The 25,069-nt window shown below is 35.6% G+C and overlaps 1 long non-coding RNA gene across 1 annotated transcript in view; it reads left to right on the top strand.

Moving 5' to 3' along the window:
• The window catches only part of LOC112619740, a 125,648-nt gene that overhangs the window by 56,417 nt on the left and 44,162 nt on the right, over nt 1-25,069 (top strand). The window contains exon 4 of the long non-coding RNA XR_003118289.1: nt 24,844-24,953. This is a non-coding gene — a long non-coding RNA (uncharacterized LOC112619740). The remainder of the gene's footprint in view (nt 1-24,843; nt 24,954-25,069) is intronic.

Here is a 25,069-nt window from a genome sequence, read left to right as displayed (position 1 = left end):
TATCAGGCTAATGGCATTCTAATTGCTCAGGCTCAGTTCACAGGTTCCGATAGTTTCTTTGATACTTATGCCCAATTAAACTTCGATGCTCTTACCATGAAACAAGTAACAAATGTGTGTATGAGAGCTTGGGATAAATTACGCGCTCCAGGCCAAGCTTCTGTTTCTTTTACCATGGTTAAACAAGGTCACTCTGAATTATACCCTGATTTTTTAGCTAAATTACAAGATGCTGTCGAAAAATCTGTTTCTGATGAGTGCACTCAAGGTATTCTTCATATGTTAGCTTTTGAAAATGTGAACTATGAGTGTAAAATGGCCATGCGTTCTGTCCAACGACAAAATTTATGTGATCACGGGATGTTGCCTGCATATATTAGAACTTGTGAAGGCACTGGATCAGATACCTACAAAGCTATTCTTTGGGCACGGGCCATGAAGGACACAATGAAACTAGTTCAACTAATTCTTTTCTTGGAGTCTGCTATAATTGCGGCCAACTTGGTCATACTCGAAAATATTGCACTGTTAAAAACTTAAAAGCAGCCAAGTCTACTCAACAAACACAGCCAAATGCTGCTGCTACTGTTGGCCCACATTGTTGCAAGGGTAAACATTGGGCAAGTAATTGCCTCTCTAAGTATGATATAGATGGAAATCCCCTGCCACAACACCAGGGAAACAGGGAGTGGGGCCAGTCCCAGGCCCCGACATCAAATGGGACCCTTCAGACTCAGACCAATGTTGCATTTCCACTTCAGGCGGTCCCAACGCAACCCCCAGCACAAACAAACTTACCTATAGCCAACCCAAATGGGGCCCAGTGTCTCCTTCTGTCTCAGTACAATGCTTGTCCACCTCCATGGTAGGGGGGGCAGTGGTTGATCTCTGTAGTACTATTCCTCTGAATTTATTACCTAACTCTTTGCCTTTAATTGTCTCCACTGGGGTCACTGGCCCTTTACCTCAAAGTTCGATGGGTCTGGTGTTAGGTAGGGCATCCACCTCGGCTAAAGGTATCATCATTCATAGTGGTCTCATTAATTCTGATTCCGTTGATGAGATTAAATTAATCGTGTCTGCCAAGGTTCCTGTTTCCATTCTGGCTGGTGAGTCAATTGCTCCATTGCTTTTACTACCTAATATTGTTTTAAACAAAGGAAATAAGACACGTGGCCCTGGGATGGGCTCTGGCGGGGAAAAGGCTGGTTATTGAATTAATGTAATTTCTAAACAATGCCCACCTGCACCATACACATTCAAGGAAGAAAGTTAGAGGGCATAGTAGATACTGGTGCTGATGTTTCTGTTATTTCCTCTAGTTTATGGCCTTCCTCCTGGCTTAAACATCCCGCTAACGTGGGACTAGTAGGTGTTGAAAAAGCTGAGGAAGTGTATGAAAGCACATTTATCTTGCCTTGCACTGGCCCTGATGGTCAAAAGGGTACAATTCAGCCCTATGTCATGCCAATTCCCATTAATCTTTGGAGTAGAGATTTACTGGCACAATGAGGAGCTGAAATTAATATTCCACATAACTCTTAGAGTATTCCCAGTCAGCATATGATGGAAAACATGGGGTTTGTTCCTGGACTCAGTCTTGGTCCAAAGCATGAAGGAATTACTAAACCCCTCCCAGTTACTATAAAACAAAACAGGGCAGTTTTAGGTTATCCTTTTTAGTGTTGGCAGCTGCCACCCCTCCTGATCCTATCCCTTTACAATGGAAATCTGACACACCCGTTTGGATTCAGCAGTGGCCACTTTCTAAAGAAAAACTGGAGACTTTAACTCAATTGGTTTCTAAACTGTTACAACTTGGAAATGTGGAACCCTCTCTTTCCCCCTGTGTTTCTAGTAAAAAAGAAATCTGGTACATGTCGGATGGGTTCGAAGTTCAAGCCACCTTTCAACATTCCGTACTGTGGCAAATTCACTTGTCTGATTTCATTGGCGTTATTCACAATCATTATCCAAAGAACAAATTGTTTGATTTTATAAAAATGACGTCTTGGATGGTCCCTCAATTAACCAACGATCAAAGATCAGCCCATTCCTGAGGCCATTACAGTGTTCACTGATGGCTCCAGTAATGGCAATGCTGGTTATATAGGTCCCACAGTCAAGCTTATTTCTACCTCTTATACTTCTGCTCAAAAGGCAGAGTTAATTGCTGTGATTACTGCCTTACAGGATTTCCTCAAACCTTTAAATACTGTCTCTGATTCTACTTAACTTGGGAAAGAGAATATGCTTGTGTTTCTCCAGGAGATCATCAAAAGAAAACCACAGGGAAAAGATGTCTGTGTCAGAGACTGCCCTCAGACGTGGTGAGATCTATGCCAACTCCTCAGATGCAGGCACACCAAATCACAATGAGTCAAATTCAATCCTCTCTGATGGCAATAGAGACCCAGCTAACTAATCCCCCTTCTAATTATGTTTCTTTTTCTCCTTACAAACCTAAAAATCTCACCATTTCTATTAGCCTGAAAATAACATCCCTCTGTTTTTCTCCTCCTCCTTCAGCACTCAATCTCGCTTACAATAGGTAATGATTCTCCTCTTTATACTTTATACTTTCTGTCTCACCAATTTCCTCTCACACTGATTTACCTGCTACACATAATTATTCTTATTGGGCTTACGTGCCTTTTCCTCCACTTATTCGACCTCTCACCTGGATGAATGCTCCTGCGGAAATCTATACTAATGATAGTATGTGGATGCCTGGAGCTACAGATGACTGTTGCCCAATACAACCAAGAGAAGAAGGCACTGAATTTAATGTTCCTATGGGTTATAAATACCACCCTCTGTGCCTCGGACATGCACCTGCTTGTACTCATCTAGAAACTCAAGTCTGGGCTGCCTATCTTCTGGATAAATCAGCTACGGAGGAACCGGGATATTTGGTCTCTGGCCTCTCCCTTTCTCCTTTAAAACAAATGAAAGAGGGAGTAATGGGAGATACCCCATACTTTCATTATAAGCCTGCAGGAAAACTATGCCTCAAAAATTTTGAGGGCCCATCTAAAACTTTAATTTGGGAAGACCGTGTTAACTCACATGCAGTAATATTAAAAAATGACTCATATGGTTTAGTAATAGACTGGGCACCAAAGGGCTATTTAAAAAACAATTGCTCATCTGGCGGAAAGGAATGCCTGGAGGCTACTTATTTTATTTCTTATCGGGAGAACGAGAATCATCATTCTACTTTGCATAGGAAGTTCAGCTCATTCTTTCTCTTAAAATGGGAAGATAAAAGCATTACCCCTATGAGGCCTGATATGATACTCCCCATTCTGAGCCCAGAACACCCAGAACTTTGGAAATTGGCTATTGCCATGTCTGGACTGCGAGTATGGGAAGGGTAAACTATTCTGTCTGTTGTCCCCACCACCGTCCCCGTCTCTCATTATCAACATAGATCCAGACATTCTGCTTTACTTACCGCCAAGCTAACGGTTCCCATACAGAGTTGTGTTAAGCCTCCTTACATGCTGTTACTGGGAAATATCAAAATTTGGACGAACAATCAAACTGTCCAATGCATTAATTGTCATTTATACACTTGTATTAACTCCCATTTTGACTCCAGGAAAAGTGTAACATTGGTTCGAGTTCGAGAAGGAATCTGGATTCCGGTAACTTTGCCCAGACCTTGGGAATCCTCCCCCTCAATACATTTAATTAATGAAGTGTTACATCAAATTCTAAAAAGATCTAAGAGATTTGTTTTCACTGTAATCGCTGTGATCGTGGACCTAATTACAGTCACCGCAATGGCCACCACTGCCAGAATGGCGTTACATCAATCTATTCAAAAGGCTCATTTTGTTAATGATTGGCAAGCCAATTCCACCCAAATGTGGAATTCTCAACAAGGCATTGATCAAAAATTGGCTAATCAAATTAATGATTTAAAGCCATCTGTTATTTGGCTTGGAGATCAGGTAGTGAGTCTCGAACATCACATGCAAATGCAGTGTGACTGGAATACCTCTGATTTCTGTATCACTCCGTATTCCTATAACGAGACTGACCATTCATGGGAAATGGTCAAAGGACACCTTCTCGGTAGGGAAGATAATTTATCATTGGACATAACTAAATTAAAGAAACAAATTTTTGAAGCCTCTCAAACTCATTTATCCCTTGTGCCTGGAGCTGAGGCATTAGATCAGGTAGCAGAAAATCTGTATGGATTAAACCCCATGACTTGGATTAAGTCTACTGGGGGCTCCACTGTAGTATATTTTGGAATTATGTTTCTCTGTTTAATCGGCTTGTCTTTAGTGTGCCGGACCAGTCAAAGAATCCTGCATCAAAATCGAGAGAACAAACAAGCCTTCATCGCCGCGGCACATTTATATAAAAAGAAAGGGAGAAATTCATAGTTTTTTGTCACTGTATTTCATTCATTTTGACCACTACATGTTATTCTATTGGATGTGAATATATGAATATATCACATTTACCCTGTTTATGTGCTTTTCTGTTTTTCCAGTTTTTGCTATTGTGAACAGTGCCACTATGAATATTTTACATGTCTTTGGTGAAACATGTGCAAAAGTACTAGATTTACTTTGTTTATTTACCTAAGATATAGAATTACTGAGTCATGGGGTAGGCAAATGTTCTGCTGTGGTAATGCCAAACTGTTTTCTAAATCACTGCATCAAATTATCCTTCAAAAAGTAGTGTATAATAGGTACTGTGAATCTACAACCGTTCCAGCACTTGGTATTGTCCGAGTTTATAATTTTTGCTAATTAAATGGGTATAAAAATGTATCCTATTGCATTCTTCCTATATGTCTGGACGGAGGTGGGGGGAGAGGACAAAGATGACTAAGATGGCGCCGCATTTCCAGGTTCTTCATCACCAACTTACCCACGTGTGGGAAAATGCAGCCCACGCCCGGAAAAATACAGACCAACTGCGCAGGCGCAACATGGCGTCCCATCAAGGAAACAGAAACTTACCTGGCTGCACCTACTGAACGCCCCGACACGCCAGTGTCCCGCCTATTGCCCTCCCACTCCCAAGCCTTAGACAGAAAAGCTGCTCCAGGCAGGCGCCCGGGGCAAACTTCCTAGGCCCCTCCTCATATGTGGACCTAGGAACCTTACCGGAGAACGCTGGAGCGACTTCCTCAGCCTCTACCACTGGAGACCGGTGAACCTCGCCCTTTCTTCCTTCACATTGGCTAGCTAATAAAGTTTCTTTTTACCTTGCCTACTTGCCTTTTCTCTGGCGCCTGCTCTGGTGGTCACATAAAACAAATCACTATATATTTCCCTGATCATCAGGGATTGTTACTTTGTGTTTCATTGAACACCTAGGTTTTCTCACACATATGTTTGGTGAAATATCTTGCCCACATTTTCTTGGATTTTTTTGAGTTCTTATTGGCATAAGAATAATTCATGCCTTTTTGATACCAATTCTTTAACAATAGTAAATATTGTAAATACGTTTTCCTAGTTTGAAATGTCTTTTCATTTTCTTCAAGCTTTGCTTTTATAACCAAAATTTTTTACTTGGAAAAGTTGCAGTTATTAATTCTTCCTTTTATGGTCAATTTTTCTCTGTTTTATTTTATAAGTATTTCCCTATCTTAAAGTTTAGGAGAAATCACTTATATTTTTCTATCAAGGATTTAAAGTATGAAATTGATTTTTATACATCATGAGAGGTAGGAATTCAAATTTACATGAGTATACTATTTTCCCAGCTTTATTTATTGAATTTCTTCCTTACCCACTTTTCAGACACAATACACCTCTCGTGTATGAGTTCCACGCATGTGTGGGTCAACCTCTGAGCTCTATGTTATTCTGTTAGTCTAATTGTCTGTTTCTGCAATAGTATCACATGATCTTAATTACCATGGCTTTATAAAAAGTCCTGTTATCTAAATAATAAGTCCGTCCTTCTGCATATGCTCTCAAAATTCTTCTGGCAATTTTTCCCTGTAATCTTCTATATAAATATTATAAATGGATTATCAAGTTTCTTTCTTTCTAGATTTTAACATGATTTGCCTTAAATCTATGCATCAATTTGAGAAAAACTAACATTTTTAAGATATAAAGATATTGTTATGGTTTATCTCCCCATTTATTTAAGTCTTTCATACTTTTTAATACAGTTTCATGATTTTACTGTGGAAGTCTTAACATCATTTGTTAAATTTATTTCTATGTATGTATTACTGTTCCTTGATTTTATCTTCGTCTTTGCCCTTGATGTTCTTTGGTGAACCAAAAAGCCTTAATTTGACATAATCAAGGTAGTTAATCTTTCACCTTTATCCTTTTGGGTTTTTGTTAAAGTGTTTCATGACTCTAGATTGCACAGATATTTTTCTACATTATATTCCATTCTTTTTGTAGTTTTATGTTTCTTATCAGTCTTTAATCTAGTTGTAGTACACTTTTTTATATATTGTTAACTAGAAATTCAGTTTTGTTTTTCTCCACATAATGATCTAGTAGAAATAATTCACATTTCCTGCATGGATTTGTGATGACACTTTAATCATATATTAAATTTCTGTTTGTAGAACAAAATAGTGACATTGATTTATTTAATTTTTCTTTCTTAAGTTTTTATATCTACTTTATTATTGACTGCAAGATGAAAATGATTGACAAGAATCAAAGTATACATTTAAAAAATGTTCAAGTGACATAGAATTGTACATATATATTGTTTGCAACATGATGTTCTGAAGTACATGCACATTGTGAAATAGTTAAATCTAGCTAATTAACAAATATATTGTCTCAGTTATCATTTTTGTGGTGAGAACACTTAACCTCCAATTTTTACATTTTCAAGAATTCGATGTATTGTAATTAACTGTAGCCAACATGCTATACAATAGATCTCATGAGTTATTCCTATCTAATTATAATTATATGTCCTTTAACCAACATCTCCCTGTCCTGCTTTTCCCCTGACTACCCCAGCCTCTGGAAACCACCATTCTACTCCCTGCTTCTATGAGATTAGCTTTGTTCAACTCCACATATGAGTGAGATCATGTAGTATTTGTCTTTCTGTGCCAGTCCTACTTCACTTAACATAATGCTTTCTAGGTTCGTCCATGCTGATTTTATTTTTTTATGACTGAATAGTATTCCACTGTATATACAGGTGAAATTTTCTTCATCCATTCATCTGTTGATGAATACTTAGGTTGATTCCATATTTTGATTATTGGAAATAGTGCTGCAGTAAACATGGGAGTGCACATCTCTTTGACATACTGATTTCCTTTCCTTCGGATATATACCCAGTTCTAAAATTGCTGGATCATATAGAAGTTTTACTTTTAATTTTTTGAGGAAATCCCAGACTATTTTCCATAATGACTGTACTAATTTACATTCTCAAAAACAGTGTGTAGGGTTCCCTTTTCCCCACCTCTATTCCAACGTTTGTTATCTCTTGACTTTTGACAATAGCCATTCTAACAGAAGTGAGGTAATATCTCACTGTGGTTTCGACTTACATTTCTCTGATGATTAGTGATGTTAGGCATTTATTCACGTACTTGTTGGCAATTCACATGCCTTCTTTTGAGAAGCGTCTATTCAGATTTTTTGTCCATTTTTCAGTCAGGTCATTAATTTTCTTGCCGTTGAACTGTTTAAGTTTCTTATATATTTTGGATATTAACCTCTTATGGTGTGGTGTGCAAATCCTGTTCTGTGGATTTTCTCTTCACTCTGCTGGCTGTTTCCTTTGCTGTGTGAAAGCTTTTCAGTTTAATTGTTCCATTTTTCTATTTTTGCTTTTGTTGCCTGTTCTTTTGTGGTCACATCCAGAAAATCATTGCCCAGACCAATGGCATGGAACTTCTCTGTTAGGTTTTCTTCTAGTAGGTTTCATAGTTTCAGGTATTACATTTAAGTCTTTAATCCAATTGAGTTGTTTGCTGTATATGATGAGAGACAAATGTCTGATTTCATTCTTATGTATGTGGATATTCAGCTTTCCCAATAACTTATTGAAAAAACTGTTCTTTCCCCATTATGTGTTCTTGGCACCTTTGATAAAAATCAGTTGGCAATACAATTTCTCAGCTCTTTATTCTATTCCATTGGTCTATGTGTCTATTTTTATGCCAGTGTCATGTTGTTTTGGTTATTATAGTTTTGTAATATATTTTTATATCAGCTAGTGCTATGGTAGTGTGATGCCTCCAGCTTTGTTATTTTTGCTAAAGATTGCTTTTGCTATTTAGGATCTTTTTTGGCTCCATAAGAAGTTTAGGATTTTTTTTCTATTTTTGTGAAAAATGTCACTGGTATTTTGATAGGGACTGCATTGAATCTGCAGATAACTTTGTGTAGTATGAACATTTTACAATATTTATTCTTCTGATTCATGAACACAAGATGTCTTTCCATACATTTGTTTCTTCAGTTTTTTTCATCAATATTTCTTAGTCTTCAGTGGAGATTTTTCACCTCCCTCATTAAGCTTATTCCTAAATATTTTATCTTTTGTAGCTATTGTAAATGAGATCGATTTCTTTATTTCTTTTTCAGATAGTTTGCTATTAGTGTACAGGGACATTACTGATTTTTTGTGTGTTGATTTTGTGTACTGCAATTTTGCTGAATTTATATACTAGATTTAACAGGTTTTTGATGGAGTCAGAATACACATTTTAATGAAACCCATTATAATGAATTATCTATAAAAAGAGTTATCATATGTTTTCATTTATAAATGCCATCTCAGATTAATTAATATTGTTGCCTCAACTTGTTCTCAAGAGTGTCATTTTAAAAAATTAGGGGTGATAAAAATTAAGTATTTATGAATATAATCACATCTTTGACCACTGAGCACTTTTGACCACTTTCACCATTTGGGACACCTGAGACCAATGGAAGCCAAATCTGACACTACGGTTTTGAACGGTTACCCATTCAAAATGATGGGAGCTCCTAAGCTTAACAAACTCCATATTAAGCAAGTTAAAAATATCCACACATTAAAGTGAAATCTCAGAAAATCAAGGGAAAAGAAGAAAAACATTACATAGAAAGGAGAAACAATTTACCAGATTCCTTAAAATCAGCAATGAACAATTGAAGGTATTGGTACAATATTTTTTAAAGTGTTGAGAGAGAATTAACTTTGTAGCTAAATCTCTATACTTTCCAAAACTCATTATTCAAAAGTAAGTATGAATGATCGGCCTGATGACTCACGCCTATAATCCTGGAACTTTGGGAGGCTGAGGCAGTCAGACTGCTTGAGCCTATTTAGTTCAAGACCAGCTTAGACAACATAGTGAAACCCAGTCTCTACCAAAAAAATTCAAAAAATTAGCCAGGCATGGTGGTGTGCACCTGTAGTCCCAGCTATTTGGGAGGCTAGGAAGCTCCCTTGAGTCTGGGAGGTGGAGGTTGCAGCTGAGATCCTGCTACTGCATCCAGCCTTGGTGACAGAGTAAGACTTTGCCAAAAAAAAAAAAAGAGTAAATATGATAAATATGAAATAAAGACTTTTCAGCCATACAGACTCAGATGTTTCACAGGATTGGGTATTACTGGAAGGGATGGGGATGAGGATGGGGATGGAACCTAAGCTAGACTGAAAAGAAAATAATCAACCAAGATAACAAGTAAGTGAACCCAAGAAGTAGGCTGGGAGAAAAGAAGGCTAGTCAAAGAAATCATTGCATAAAATAAAACAAATAACAGTAAATATTTATTTATAATTTACCATATCCAATTGTGTAATCACTTTAAATGATTTGATTCATTTAATCTTTCTACCACCCTAAAAGGCAGATATTATTATTCTCATTTATCAAATGTGAAAACTGAAGTGCAGAGAGGTCAAGCAACTTATTCAAAGTCACACAGCTAGTAGATGATGAAGAATAGACATGAGCCAAGGCAGTTTAGCTCTATAGCCTTTGCCCTTAATCAACCTACTCTATTACATCTCAGTAAGTATAAAGCAAAGGAGAACAATAATACATAATTATGATAAGATTTCTTACAGCAATTTCAAGTACAGCTTCAGAAAATAAAAACATAGTAACCCAGTGGGCAAGAGAAAAGATGGGAAAAAGAGAGAAGGGAAATTTAAAAAATGTTTTTTTATCTTGAGTAGTAATATACAGATATGGATTAAATTTGACTATATTTTTAAAACTATAATGTTGGTTATATTTTAATATTTAATAATAAAGTTTGTTATAGTTGTATGTTTTGTGGAAAACCAATGAAAATATTAATAGAATACCTGATTACTGTGTTTCTTTTTCCTGTTTCTTTCTTTTGTTCATTTTTCCTTCTTCTTTTCTTTTTTCCTTTTTTGTTTCTTTTTTCTTTACCTTCTTTATTATTGCTGTTGGCTATCCAGTAACTTAACTCTTTTTCTATGTTTGAGGGATTCTTAGCTATATGTGTTTTGTAGAAGTGGAGCTCTCCTTCTACCATAGGAGCTAAAATGATCTGATTGTTGCTTTATGCACCTCAGCAGCTGGTGCAAAGGAACTGGGCATAGGCCTGCCAAACACATGATCCCATTTAGGTCCTTGAATCTATAACCGTCTCCACAAAGAAGCAGAAATGGCAAGAACAAGATCCAATTCCCAGGACAGCAATGGCAGTGAAGTGAGTAGCAGCATTCAGAATTGAAACCTATTGACTATAAAGATGTAAACTGTAGCATCAGTGCTCAACTAAATGGTGGTGATGGTGTGCTAAAGAGAATGCATCTGAGACATTATTTAGATTTTGTCTTACCTCTTTTTCTATCTTGGCACTCTATCCTTCTCAACAATTTTGGGAGCTTATCAATGTTTTTTTCATTAATGCTTTTTCTGCTCAGATTATTAGAGTTTGTTTCTGCTGTTTGCAAATAACGACCCTAATTAGTGCAATTTCTAAAACTGTAGAGAAAAAAAAAAAAACGAGAAAAAATAAAAATTAAAAAAAAAATCTAAAAGAAGGTGAAAAAAGAAACAAAGATGGAGAATCAAAAAACACAAGATAATATAGCAGAAATATGTCCAAATACATCAGTAACAATAAATGTGACTGGGTTAAACCTAGCCTTTCCTTAAAAGTCTAAGACTTTTTTTTAAAGGCCAAGACTCAAAGAATCTTTCAAAAGTTAACTTTATGCTATTTTTATTTACAAGAGTTTGATAAAAAAAAAATGCAATTTAATGTAAAGAAATGAAAACATATATTCCAGAAAAATTATAATTTAGAGTTCAGCATTCTTAGTTGCTTTCTAAAAGCAATAAACTTATTTTTCATTCCTTTTCACCTCTACCTACATTTTTGCATACAACATTGAATCATTATTCCAATTATTTATATCTGATAATGAGGCTCCTTGCTTTCTTATCTGGAATGGGAACATTTTTATCCCTAAACTTTCCTGACACCTCAATTAAGTTAAAATGTTAATCCCTATATAGAATAAAACATATCATATTAAGCAAAGAAAATCCTAAAAATGTGAGACTTAGTTGAACTCAGAATCCTCTCATCTTAGACCTTCCATTGTGGAGTTCAGGCCAAAGAGAGTTGACATTATGTCAACAGAGCATAGGAAGTAGAATATGGACCCAAAAACTAGAGAGACCTGGGTTTAAATCCAAGCTTTGCCACTGACTAGGTGTGTGACATTGAATAAAGCTTTTGATTTTGCTGAGCCTAAGTTTCCTATGCACAAAATAGATATGAACATCTCTATTTGTAGGGATTTTATAAAGATTTAATTAGATAATTAATCAAAACAGTTGTTCTCAACCTAATTGGAATCACCTTGGGAACTTTAGCAAGTAATGCTGGCTGGGTCCCTTCCCTAGAGTTTCTGGATGTAATTGATCTGGAATATAACCTGGGCTTTCAGTTTTTCAAAAGCTACCCATATTATTGTAATGTACAGCTAAAGTTGAGAAACACTGATCTAAACATATAGTCTAGTTTATTAAATAGTATATAGAAAGCATGACAAAATTATTACTAGGAAGATGATGAGGAGGATAATGATGATGATGATAATGATGATGAAAAAGATGATAAATTTCAGCTATACATTTCTGGTATTGAAGTTGGCCTAGTGTGATTATTCTTCTACAGAACTCAAGAGAAAAAGAAGTGATATGGTTTGAATCTGTGTCCCCACCCAAATCTCAAGTTCAATTGTAATCCCTAGTATTGGAATTAGGCCTGGTGGGAGGCGATTGGATATGGAGGTGGATCCTTCATGAATGGTTGAGCTCACATCCCTTTGGTCAATGAAATGTGAGTAGAATAGATATCAATTCTAGATGGTAGCCTTTAAAAGCCTTAGACCTTTGGTGTTACTATAACAATATACCATAGACTGGTTAGTTTGTAAAGAACAGAAATTATTTCATTATGTCCTGATAGAGTTCTCATGAGATCTGGTTGTTTAAATGTGTAGTACCTTCCCCTTCTCTCTCTTCCTACTGTTCCAGCCACGTGAAGATGCCTGCTCTGACTTTGCCTTCTGCCATGATTCAAAACTCCCTGAGGCCTCCCCAAAAGCAGATGCTGCTATGCTTCCCATACAGCCTGTGGAATCATGAATCAATTAAACCTCTTTACTTGTAGACTACCCAGTCTCATGTATTTTTATATAACAATGTGAGAATGAACTAACATAAGAAGTCACTTAGTATGGAGATTGCCAGAAACTTCATAGTAATACATGTATACTATTTTCATAGCTTTTAATTTCCAATCCTATACAAACTATGAAATAAATATTACAATGTTTTTTTGAGTGAAAAACACTCATAGAGTTTAATTGTTTTACAAATGATAGGTTAGGGAGCTAAACCAGAATGCAAATTTTAATCTATTTATCCCAACTTCAGTACTATTTCTATTATGTCACAGTTGTCCACGGTGGACAAAAGTAAACAGTTCAGCTTCTTCATAAACTGAATTTAGAAAAAAATTTATAAGTCTGGAAAATACTCCAGAAATCACATGATGACTAGAGCAAAGGGTAAAATTGCTTCAGCCACTAAAGATCTCATTAGCATATGAGTAGTTTGAAGCTAAAGACTATTTTTTGTTTGTTATTATATCCCTAGTGACTTGCATAGTACTTGGCACTTAATAGGAGCTCAATAAATATCTGTTGGATGGATACTCAAAGGCTCTAAAATGAATCATTTTTAGCAATTTAATGAAAGTTTTTTTAAAAAGGTATTAATATCTGAAAATAAAAACTCCAAATTCTTACTTTCAGTGAAAATTAATGGCCATAAGGATTTATTCCATGTATATCAATCCAAGAAAGTACTTGGAGCAGAAATCAGAAGTTACCATGCACCCTCTGTCTGTACATATATCCACATACATATGCATGTATATATATAAACTAATTCAAAGATATTATTTAATATATACAGACATTGCCTATATACTGATTTTTAAATTACTTTACAAATTTTTTATTTTATCAGCAGAATAAGTCTATGATGCTTTCCCTCGGTTTCAACTAAGATTGAAACTGGATATGTAAGTATTTTTTAACTTCAAATACCATAAGATTACCTAAGATTTTGCCTGCAAATAGAAAGTAAAAATCATTATTACTGCTAACAAAGATGAAGTATAAAAATGTGAAATGGCTAAGATTAGAAAAATCTTTTAATGAAAGTGTAAGTAAGAAACAAACATTATTATGCAGAAAATGGTTTTCTATCTAAAATAAATTATTAATAATGGTTCTTTGGCATATTATTGAGTCACCATAATATTAAATGTATAGTAGAAGAGTTTACTGTGTAAATATTAAAATGTATAACATATAGAACAATAATTATACGTCATTAAGCTAGTGTCATTCTTTTATTTATTTTTCAGCTAGTGTTACTGATACAAAGCATTTAAGTGATGGCCATGTATGTTACTTTAAGATAGAAGAATGTGCACATCATTTCCTGGTGAATAGTAATATAAGAATTCAGATGGTTTTGAAACCATATTTCAGAATATAGTAATACTGTTTTCTGAGGGGCAAGGGGCAGGGCAGGAGGAATCATGTTCTGTCCTCCACTTAGAGACAGGCATTTAGTAGTAACATGGAAAGTTCACATGATATCCCACAATTTAAGAGGTCACATGATTTCAAAGTCTCTGGCCCTTAGGGAACTCAGGTAAGAGTTGGTGTAAAAGCAGGATTAAACTTGACTTGAAGGCAGTAAATAATTGGATTGGGAAAGGAAAATGGGTTGGAAATTCCAAGCAGTAGAAAAACATGCTCAAAAGTAACTCTACGTTATAGAGAGAAACATCAAAGAGGTCTAGTAAAGAGTGGAAGACAGACTTGGAAGTATTAGAACCAGAAAGAGGATTTTGAACAGAAACTTCCAGAGTCAATTTTATCCCAATTGCTAATTAGCAACCTGTATCACAGGGGATAGACTATGTTATGAAGAGGTTTAAAACAAAAATGTTAGTTCCTTAAAATAAAACTTTTTTTGCGGCTTCTTGCTACATGTTCATCTCAGGTTGGTGAGGGGTCTGCTTCATGTTGTCCTCAATCAGGGATGCACCCTGAACCATCAGAAATGTTTCCACCATCTAAAATGTCACCGTGGAAGGGGGACAGGGAAGAGATATGCATACACAGGCTCCTCTATGGTTTGAATGTTTTTGTTTCTCCCTAAATTTATGTTGAAACTTAATCCTCAATATGATGGCATTAAGAGGTGAGGCCTTTTGGGAGGTGATTAGGCCATGGCAGCTCCATGTTCATGAAGGGATCAGGGCTTGCAGGTGCTAGTCTATTCCCCTATTTTGCCATTCTGCCTTGCCGCATGTGTGGACACAAGGTTCACCCTTCTACCACATGAAGATACAGCAAGAAGTTCCTCCTCAGATATCAGACTTGCTGGTGCCTTGATCTTGGACTTTCCAGCCTCCAGAACTGCTTGAAAATAATTTCTGTTCTTTATAAACTAACCAGTCTATGGTATATTGTTACAGTAACACCGAAGGTCTAAGGCTTTTAAAGGCTACCATCTATAAGTGATATCTACTCTACTCACATTTCATTGACCAAAACAAATTACACTATTATATCCAATTTCACAGAAGTAGGGAAAAGTAACCATATCATGTGCCTAGAGGAAGGAGAACTGGAAATACTGATGGAGAGCCCTAATGACCACTTAGAATGTCTGATGCTTTTACATATTATGTAATTAAAAATTTGTTCTGGAAAAACACTTGGTCGTAGAATGCAAAATACAAGAAAGGGATACATCTGGAGATAGGGAAGCCTATTATTACAACTGTCTAGGTGTAGCACTAAAAATCCAAACTGGGGAAAAGAAAGGAAGCACCACAGTGAGAGATATTATGGAGGAATAAATGTGAAAAATCTGTTAATTGACAGGCATAAGGGAAAATAACATTGTGAAGATGATTAAGAGATTTCAAGCCTCGATAAAAGATGTTTCTTTTTAAAATAAAGTTCAAGGAGGCCACTTTGGGGAAAAGATGAGTTTAGTTTCATACATAAGTATTGTCAGATGGAAGAATAAGAATGAAGGAAGATTGGGCTCCTGGAGAATTTGAGGTGCAATGTGTTCTCATTGGAGGTGTCAACTGATCCTGTGTGAAGTTATGAATACCAGATGACTCTTCAGAGTGGTCCTGCTTTAGAGTGAGAAGACTGGCCCTTTAAACCTGTAAGGGGGATGCCCATGGTCAAAGTGGCTCTCCTGGCTGAGACAATTCCTGAAGAGGGCTAACTGTCTGTGCACATCATAGCATCTGCTGCAATTACAGACGCCTACATTTAACATATGTGAAGACGAGAGAAAACTTCAGAAAAAAAGATGTTCAGAATACCTAAAGGAAATATAAATATTTTGTGAGGTAAACTATTTTCTTAGGATTGGTATTCCCATAGGTTAATCTTTCACTTATCTGAGCTGACCCTATGTATAATTCACAAGCATGATATTCCTGGGGGAAAAATCATAAACCATGGCCTCCATGTCAAGCAGCTTGAAAAGTACACGGGGATTCAAGCTATCAGAACTCTTGTTATCTTAATAGCTCATTCAGGTTTCACCTCTGAGATTTTAATCAAGCACCTGTGCTATGTGGAGAATAGCAAGCTGGTCATAGCAAAATCTGGAGTAGACAGTTTCATTTCTTGAGTGATTTAATTAGTATCTGGCATTTCACATTAATTGGAAGTTCAGACAATGAGGCATTGTTTAAAGCAGTGAGAAATCTTTGGCATAATTATTCAAATATTAGGTGTGCTTATCATTGCACAAGGGTGGAGATCAAAAACACAGAGGCAAGATTTGTTTAAAAATTAAGAGAGAAGAAGTACAGCCTGGTGGCTATATTTCATAATAATGTATTACATATTAAAGTTTGCTAAGAGAGTAGATCTTAAGTATTTTCACCACACACACAAAAAGATAACTCTGTGAAATGATAGATTTATTAATTAGCTTGATTGTGCTAACAGTTTCTCAATGCATATGTATATCAAAACACCACATTATATACATTAAATATATTGTTTATTTTTCAATTATACCCCAATAAAGTTGGAAAATACAATAAAGAGAGAAGGATGTGTTAGGTAATTGCCATATTAAGAGATATAAATCTAAACAAAAAAGAAGAAAAATGTTATTCTAAAAAATATCAAACCAGCTTGTATTATTTGTCTCTATTTCTATAAAATTTTGTTTACATATATGTATCAAAGTAGGAAAAACATATATGAATATCTCCTAGTATATAGGGTATCTATGATGCATGAAGTGAAGAACAGCAAAAGCAAGCTGAAAGGAAATGTATATATTATTTTATTCTACTATTTGAAAATAAAATAACCAATCAACCAACCAAAAACTCCATTTTTTTTACTTATATGCCTTGTATTCATTTGTGTGAGCATAGAAGAGTAAACTTGGTAATCTTATGAAAATGGGGGTGAAAACAATGTGATAATTGGCATTTTAATCACATTGTTGTTGCATATTATTTCATCAGTTACAACACAGAAGTATACATTTTCTAATTTGAGAAACATCATATAAAGAAATTCATGCAAATTTTAAAAAGATAGAATGATGCCTGAAGCCTATTCTGAAAGCTGAATTTTAGAACAACTTTCTAAAAGCAAACCGGACAGCCATTGAGAAGAACTAAACACCTTGCAGGAGTTTGACATCCAGAAAGAAACACGCATATACGGTACAGGAATAAATAAGGGTTCTTTTGTCTACAGCAATCAAGTCAGTCTTGGTCTAAGGTAGCAATCTGAGCTAATCAGCCTGTCCTATCCATATAGGGCCATTCAGAATAGATAGATTTGTTTTACCCAAAGTGGTGAAATGAAAAGAGGAAATAAAGATTGATTTTATGAATTGCCAGGGTTAGTTTTGGTAGAAAGAATTTGTTTAGATGTTGCCTTATCAAGTTATTTGGTTCAGTAAGTGTTGCTCCGTAACAGTTGCTTAAAAATTTTTGAAACATTGTAAGGTTATTACAAAAATATAAAGCAGAAGCTTTTTCAGATTGGGAGCTATGACAGCAGAGGAAAATCATAATTGGAAGCAGATTAAGGAAAGATACTGGGTTTACTGACGATTTACAGTAGACTAAAAGATCCTAGAAGTCACTATTAAAATTCCACAAGTGGATCCCATTTTGGAAGTGGAAAAACTGAGCATTATAAAGGTGTCTGAATTATGAATTATAGCAAAATTATAAAGTAGAATAAATTAAAATCAAATAGAACACATACATAAAGATGCCACTAAATTTCTCTCAGTGTTCAGAAAATTTAAACTTTGTAATAATATTTTAAAATGTCTCCAAATGTTAGCTTTTATAGCTTACAGATTAATTGAAAGTTTTCTTTCAAAAATGAATTGTGTGTAATCATGTCCCTTAGAGCTTTCTGCATCAAAAATATCTACTAAAATCAGCGCTATCTTATTTATCTGGCTCCTACATAGCCAGGTCTCCAGTTTTTCTGGATGGATTTAGTGTACAAGTAAACCTATTTTCTTAAAAATGAGGCCAATACATAAGAAGAAAATTCTATTAGGGAAAAGCACCTATAATCTTAGCTGAATGATCTAAAAAAAATTACATCCACTTTTCATGAAATGAAAACCACAGGACTTCATAAATTCTTTCTTTGTAGAGGACAACTTGGTGTATCTGAAAGCATGTTCTGTCTGTACAATATATAAAAACAACTCAACAGCCTGGCAACTCAGTTAAGGCGAGAAGAGATCCCACTGTGCAAACTTAAGTCCTGTGCAGACAATTCCGAGATTATTTATTGCACATTGGTGTTACAGGGAATGAAAGCGACTAATTGTGCATAATCATTTTTCAAATGTCTTCCACATCAAATATATCCACTAAATTCAGCACTACATGATTTTTTGTTGCTACCAACCTACCCAAGTGTCTAGATTATGTGGATTGATTGTAGGTGCAACCCTCTGAGTTCTGCACTGTGCCAATCACTATGCTAAGCACCTTCACACACATCATAATACAGTAGATAGCACAGTCCTCCCCTATAGGCTTCATTCTCCCCATTTTATAGATGAGTAAGCTGAAGGCAACAAATATTAAGCAACTTTTCCAAGGTCATAGAACTGTTGAGTGACTAGATTAGGTTTTGAGCCTTAGTAAGTGTGCTTCCAATGCCCAGATTATTTCTACTGTATTATGCTGTCTCTAGGAGGTTATAATTCAAGGTGCCTCTTCTTTTTTGCATTAAAAAGATCAAAATGATTAGGCTAAACTCTTTAGCTTTCTTTTATTTCTACTCAGGAGAAGGATGGACTAATGAGCTAGAGTGACCAGTTAATGAAACCACTGGTGATTTAATGAAGACACCGCTGAGACATTTTACAGAATGACCAAATTCACTATATTTCATTACATTTAAAAAACTCTATAAATATGCATGTATACATAATTTTACATAATTATATAAATGGAATCCCCCTTCTCATCAGCCACTACCAGACACTCATCTTCACCTAGAAACTTCCTCCACGTTCACTCTACATTTGGACATTTGCTGTTGGTTTTCGAGGTACAACTTTTTTTTTATATTCCTCTGTTTTCCTTCTCATCTTCTCCCCAGGGAACAATGCCCATGTAAATAATCTACTACATATCTATTTATAGCTTTTCATATTCATATCATTATATGAAACATATGAATATTCATATCCAACATTACTTATAATATCTATAAATATAAGAAGTTATGTTCTTCTTTTGTAAATATTAGTTCATATCATGCCTACTTTTCTTCATTCTACATTTTTTAATCAATAATACCTAGGACATGATTGGGCATGGTGGCTGATGCCTGTAATCTCAGCACTTTGGGAAGATTAGGTGGGAGGATGGCTTGAGGGCAGAAGTTTGAGACCAGCCTAAGCAACATAGCGTGACTGTTTCTATGAAAAAATAAAAATTAAACAGGCCTGGTGGCACCCGCACGTATTCAGGAGGCTGAGGTGGCGGTATCACTTGAGTCCAGAAGACTGAGGCTGCAGTGAGCATGATTGCACCACTGCACTCCAACCTGATGACAGAGAGAGATCCTGTCTCCAAACAAAACAAAATAATAATAAAAAATTAATAATAATATTTAGGGCGAAGCCCTCTACGTCAACTAGTGTACTCTCTGAGTCATTATTTTTAGTGTTTTTATTATACTTACCAATGCAGCAATAAATATTCATGTATGTATATTTTTATTTGCTGATGTTTTTATTTCTATGAAAGAGATTCCCAGGAGTTACATACCTGGAATATAGTATATGTAGTCTTGATTTTAACCAGTGTTATCAAATATTTTACAGGAAGGATGCAATTATTCACATTACCAGATAACAATTGTGAAGAATATCCTTTTCTCTAAATATTCCTGGCAGCACTAGTTAAGTTTTGATGGGAATAAAATGATACAGCACTGTTACTTTAATTTAAATATCCCTTGCTACTATAACATTTGGACATTTTTGACAGCATTTATTCACATGGATTTAGTTTTTGTTTATTTTCTATGAAATTGTTTATTTTCTTATTTTGTAAGTTTTAAAATATGGTTTGGAACCCTTTGTTCAATAAAGATACGTGGAACTGTTTTGTTTTTGTTTTATTACAAAAGCCTATCATTTATTTATTATTTGGGGTCTCTGGCCGAAGTTTTAAATTAAATTTAGTCAAGTAAGTCTATCTTTCCTTTTAAAAGTGTTTGGATCTTCTGCCTTGGTTAAAAGTTTCTCCTGATCCTATATTGTCAATATTATCACTTGCATGTCCTCTAAGATTATTGTTGCCTTATAGTTTTCTATTTAGATACTTAATTTAACCTAGCATTTCAGAATTATATAGAATTTTTTCTAGATAGATAACAATTTGCTGCTATCATTTATTAAATTCATCATCCTTTCCTGCTTAACTGAATTGTTAACCTTTGTTGTACGTTAAATTCATAAACATTCTGGTGATGAGGATGCAGGAAAACACTACCCACCCCCCCCGAAATATGATACCTCGGAAATTGAGAAAACAGCAGAAGTAGGAAGGCTGCTCTCATCTTCCCCTCACCTTTCACCCCTGAAGCAAGCCAGAAAACCTAGAAGGTCACTTTCTGATCTTTTCCCTCCTTTCTCTCCAAAGACTCTCTTATGACAAGTGTCCTTCCTGATACCTGGATAAGAGAAATGTCATACAGAGACGCCAAGAATCTGGACAGACTTTTGTTACTCCCAGTGTATTACCATTAGATCACACTCCCTTTTGTCCACACATCTACACAACTGCCTGCTCTTCATCAAACCTGAGCATAAAAATATACCTTTTCTCTGTTTCTTTTGGTCTTCATTTTGATGTCTCCTATGTCACATAAAACTTATATTAAATAAATTTGTATGCTTTTCATATCTGTCCTTTATAATAGGGGTCTCAGCCATGAACCTAGCGATGGGCGAGGAAAGAAATGCTTTCTCTCCTACACTGGCATCCCTTCCCGGAAACTTTACATCTTATAATTTAGAATTCCATATTATCCAAGAAGCACAGTGGCACCAATTTTTAAAAAAACTTTATTGCTTATCAAATGTAAATTGAGTATAAGATGGAATAAGAACTTTGAAAATAAAAGAGCATGGTAATTCCTATCCCAAAGGGACTTATCAGTTATTGGAAGGTAATAGGACGATATGGGATACACACAAAAAGGGTTAATTAACATTACCATGTCAGATCTGTGAGGTCTATTATGACAAGACAAAACTATGGGAGAAGCAGTTGATGATGTGTGGTTTCATATCAGAAGGAATGAAAACAGTGTAGCCTGCAATGTGCAGAATAAACTTTGGTGGAAGGGGGCAGACATAGCCCTTAAAATGGAATTAGATCATTAACACCAGAATTTAGAAGCTCTGAATATTTCAGCATCCAAACAGAATTTCCAAAGTTTGTTTATATAGAAAAAACAGAAAATATTTTGTCGATGACACCACACACAATAATTGATATCAACTACCAATGAAAAATGCACAATGTAAAAATAATATGCAACAGTGATTGCTTAATATTTCACATTTTGATCTTAAATATATTTTTCATACTTTTTTGAATTATGATATTGCCTTAAAATTCTATTTTATAACATTTTAAAAAATCATCTAAGGTAAGTGTAGACATCTCTTTGAATAGTGAGATCCAGCTAGTTTCTATCCATTAATTCATGTAAAATTCCTGTAATATATGAAAATAGGAGAAGACAGGACCCAAGTTTTGTTTTTGTTTTTGTTTCTCTTCGCTTGTGATGTGTGAAGACTGCTGCCAATTGGTAGTAGGGGTACTCCATCATTATATCATTAATAGATCTCACCAGAACAAGGTTTCATTACTGTGGATATTGGATAAAGCTCTGCCAGAAGGCTTTCAATACCCTAAGGATAAGATGTGCTAAGTCCCCAAATTAGGTGCAACCGTCTTTGGGCAAGAATTTGAGGTTTGCAGGGATGTTTATGCTGGGGTTTGAGAAGCCTCGATCAAGATATTTCCCTAGGGTGACAAATCCATAATTGCACTTATCAGCTTTAGGCTGCCTTGATTAATGCAACCTTCTGTGATTTATCACCCAGAATATTTTTAAACAGGTGCTCTCTCTTCATTGTAATAGACTAGAGTTTTTCAGAAGTGACAACAGAGGCTTCTTTTATTTATTTGTTTTGTGAAATTCAATGAGAACACATTACAAGCAAAAATACCCAGTCATTTTGTAGAGACCTGAGGTTAGTGTAGTTAGTTTTGTAGAGGCCTGGGGTTAGAGAGTTAGTTGTTGTTAGCCTGTGATGATTTCTATCTGACTTTCTTGACCCTTTAAAAAGAAGTTGTTGCTTTTTAAAATGTTACTCCCTACCTCCAGACACCTAACATTCATAGCATACTGTCTTGGATCCCAGATCTTCTTATCCTTGGAGAATCTCGAAACTAGCTGCCTACTGTATAAGAATCAAATATAGCATACCAAAGAGCCTTGACAGAAAAATCACACACTACACACACACACACACACACACAAAACATTGGCCATACTTTATGAGAACTTTTAAACTATGGAAAAACATGTTAGAAATCTAAAGTTAACTTGTGCAAGTGGTATACAGCTGTGCACACCAATTTTGCCATTTTAGTGTATAGAGTAGTCTGGACCCAGCTGGAGTAACAAATTCTTTTCACTACTTTAAAGTTGTGCCAAACATATTTCTATAGGGAAGCAGTACCTCACAGTGGATCAGAATGTAGTCCCTCAGTGTCAACATCTCGAAATGTAAACCTGGCCTCACCACTTACTAGCTGTATGACCTTGGAAAAATTAATTAACCTCTCTGTGACCAAATTTTCTCATTTGTGGAGTTGAAAACTACCTACTTCACAGGACTATTCTGAGGATTGAATCACATAAAATATGTGGAAAGATCTGTTATTTTAATTTAAAAAAAAAGCACTATTTAACTTATCAAGGGACTACAGATTGTCTTAAGTCAAGAACACCTTCTATTTTCCTAAAATCAATTAAAGTCAGCTTACTTAGGTTCTTATCTATTTATTAAAACACATGAGATGGACAACACTTACCAGTACTTTGAGGAACCCACAAACTGGGAGTAAATAAAATTTTATTTTCAAACATCTGGTCTGTTTAACCTAGGCTGCTGTCTCATTAGATATACTGGTTTCTCACTATGAAAGAATAAGTTTAGAATGGGCTGGAAATTCACTATTTGAGAATCTATATACCTCATCTTGTGTTTCCTTCCAGAGAAACAGTAAAAAGAGAGAGAGAGAGAGAGAGAAAGATAATGGGTGAGTAACGCATGAAGCAAAATCTGATTTCTGGAAAGCCCTGTGAGTTAAACAAAGATGAAAGTATTTTCTGGTTGTGAGGGAAGAATGTGAGTGCTTAATGGCTCAAGTTGCCCACAGATTCCTGGGATAGTGTGGGATATCAATCTACTTTGTTTAATTCTGTAGAACTGTTACTCCCAAACCTAGCAGCATGTCAGAATCTTTTTGAAGAGTGTCTTTAAAACGTACAGATTCTTGAACCCTGTCCAGGCCAACAGAATCAGTATCTCCAATGATATAGCCCTGAAATATATGTTTTAAAAAAGGTTTTATAGTAGTTCTTATAGACAACTATATTCGATAATGAAGAACCAGAGATGTTTTAAATAAACTTTTGTTTTTACATTGGAATCAGTTTGGATGACACTACTGAGTTCTCATATACCTTGACCCATTTGCCCCTAATGTTAACGTTTTATATAATAATCATGGCACACATATCAAAACCAGAAAATTAACACTGGCAAATTACTAATGTATTTTTTATATTTCTGAGTCCATTACAGGATTCTATAACACTTTTAATCATCATGCCTCCTTAGTCTCCTCTGGCCTGTGGCAGTTTCTCAGTTTTTCAAAACTTTGAGAACTATGAAGCATGTCCTCAATGTAGAATTTCCTCTTTTTTAGACTGAGGTTATGGGTTTTGGAAATGAGAGCCATAGAGGCAAAGTGCCCCTCTCTCATATCCTATTAGAGAGTACATGATACCAACATAACATCACTGGTGGTATTAACCTCCATCATTTGATTAAGGCAGTGTCTACCAGATCACTCCTCTGTTAGGTTACTATTTTCCCATTCTTATACTCTGTTCATTAGAAATAAGTCTTTAAATCTAGTCAAGGGTTGGCTGTATGCGTGTTGAAGGGGTGGTGTGGAGAGATGAATCAAGCTCCACTTCCTGGAGGAAGGAGTATAAGTGAAGGTTTATGATCAAAGTAGTACTTCCAGAAAACTGGGTTAATAAGGTACATTGGGGGAAGGAGACTATTGGGTGGGAAACCAGTGGCAAAACTCAAACCAGAGGAAATGAGGACCTGAACAAAAGCAAAGGCATTGGTGAAAAGGAACATATATCTTAAAAATATTGTGGAAGTGAAAGAAACCATGGTTACTGATTAGACATGTGGGAAAGAGAGACAAATATATATTTTCCAGATATACTCAGGTTTTGATCCTGAGTAACTTAGAAGAGGGTAATGCAGTGAAGAACAGAGAAAGAGGATACCTTTGGTTGGGACATACAGAATTCAAAGGCTTGTGGACATCAAGGTAGACATGTTGAACAAGCAGTTAGAAATTGAATCACAAAACAATTTACCTCCTTGTGAATTATGCTATCTTCCAGGGTCCATTATACAGCACAAGGCTGCCTCTCCTGCTCTCCAGTCATACTTCCAAGAAAACTGCTCACTCTCAGAACCAAGGTTCAATTTATACATTGTGGTTTGGGTAGAGGTAAGAGGAAACACCCTGAAATAGATTTGGATCATTCCAGATGTCCTATAAATGAAATTTGACATTTGCTCAATTATCACCATCTCACTGTAAAAGCAAAGAATCTACCTTCATTG

The sequence above is a fragment of the Theropithecus gelada genome, chromosome 2 (assembly GCF_003255815.1).
Source record: "Theropithecus gelada isolate Dixy chromosome 2, Tgel_1.0, whole genome shotgun sequence".
In the NCBI taxonomy this organism is placed as follows: domain Eukaryota; kingdom Metazoa; phylum Chordata; class Mammalia; order Primates; family Cercopithecidae; genus Theropithecus; species Theropithecus gelada.
Note: the sequence above shows the minus strand (reverse complement) of the source record. Positions and strands in the feature narration are given on the sequence as shown.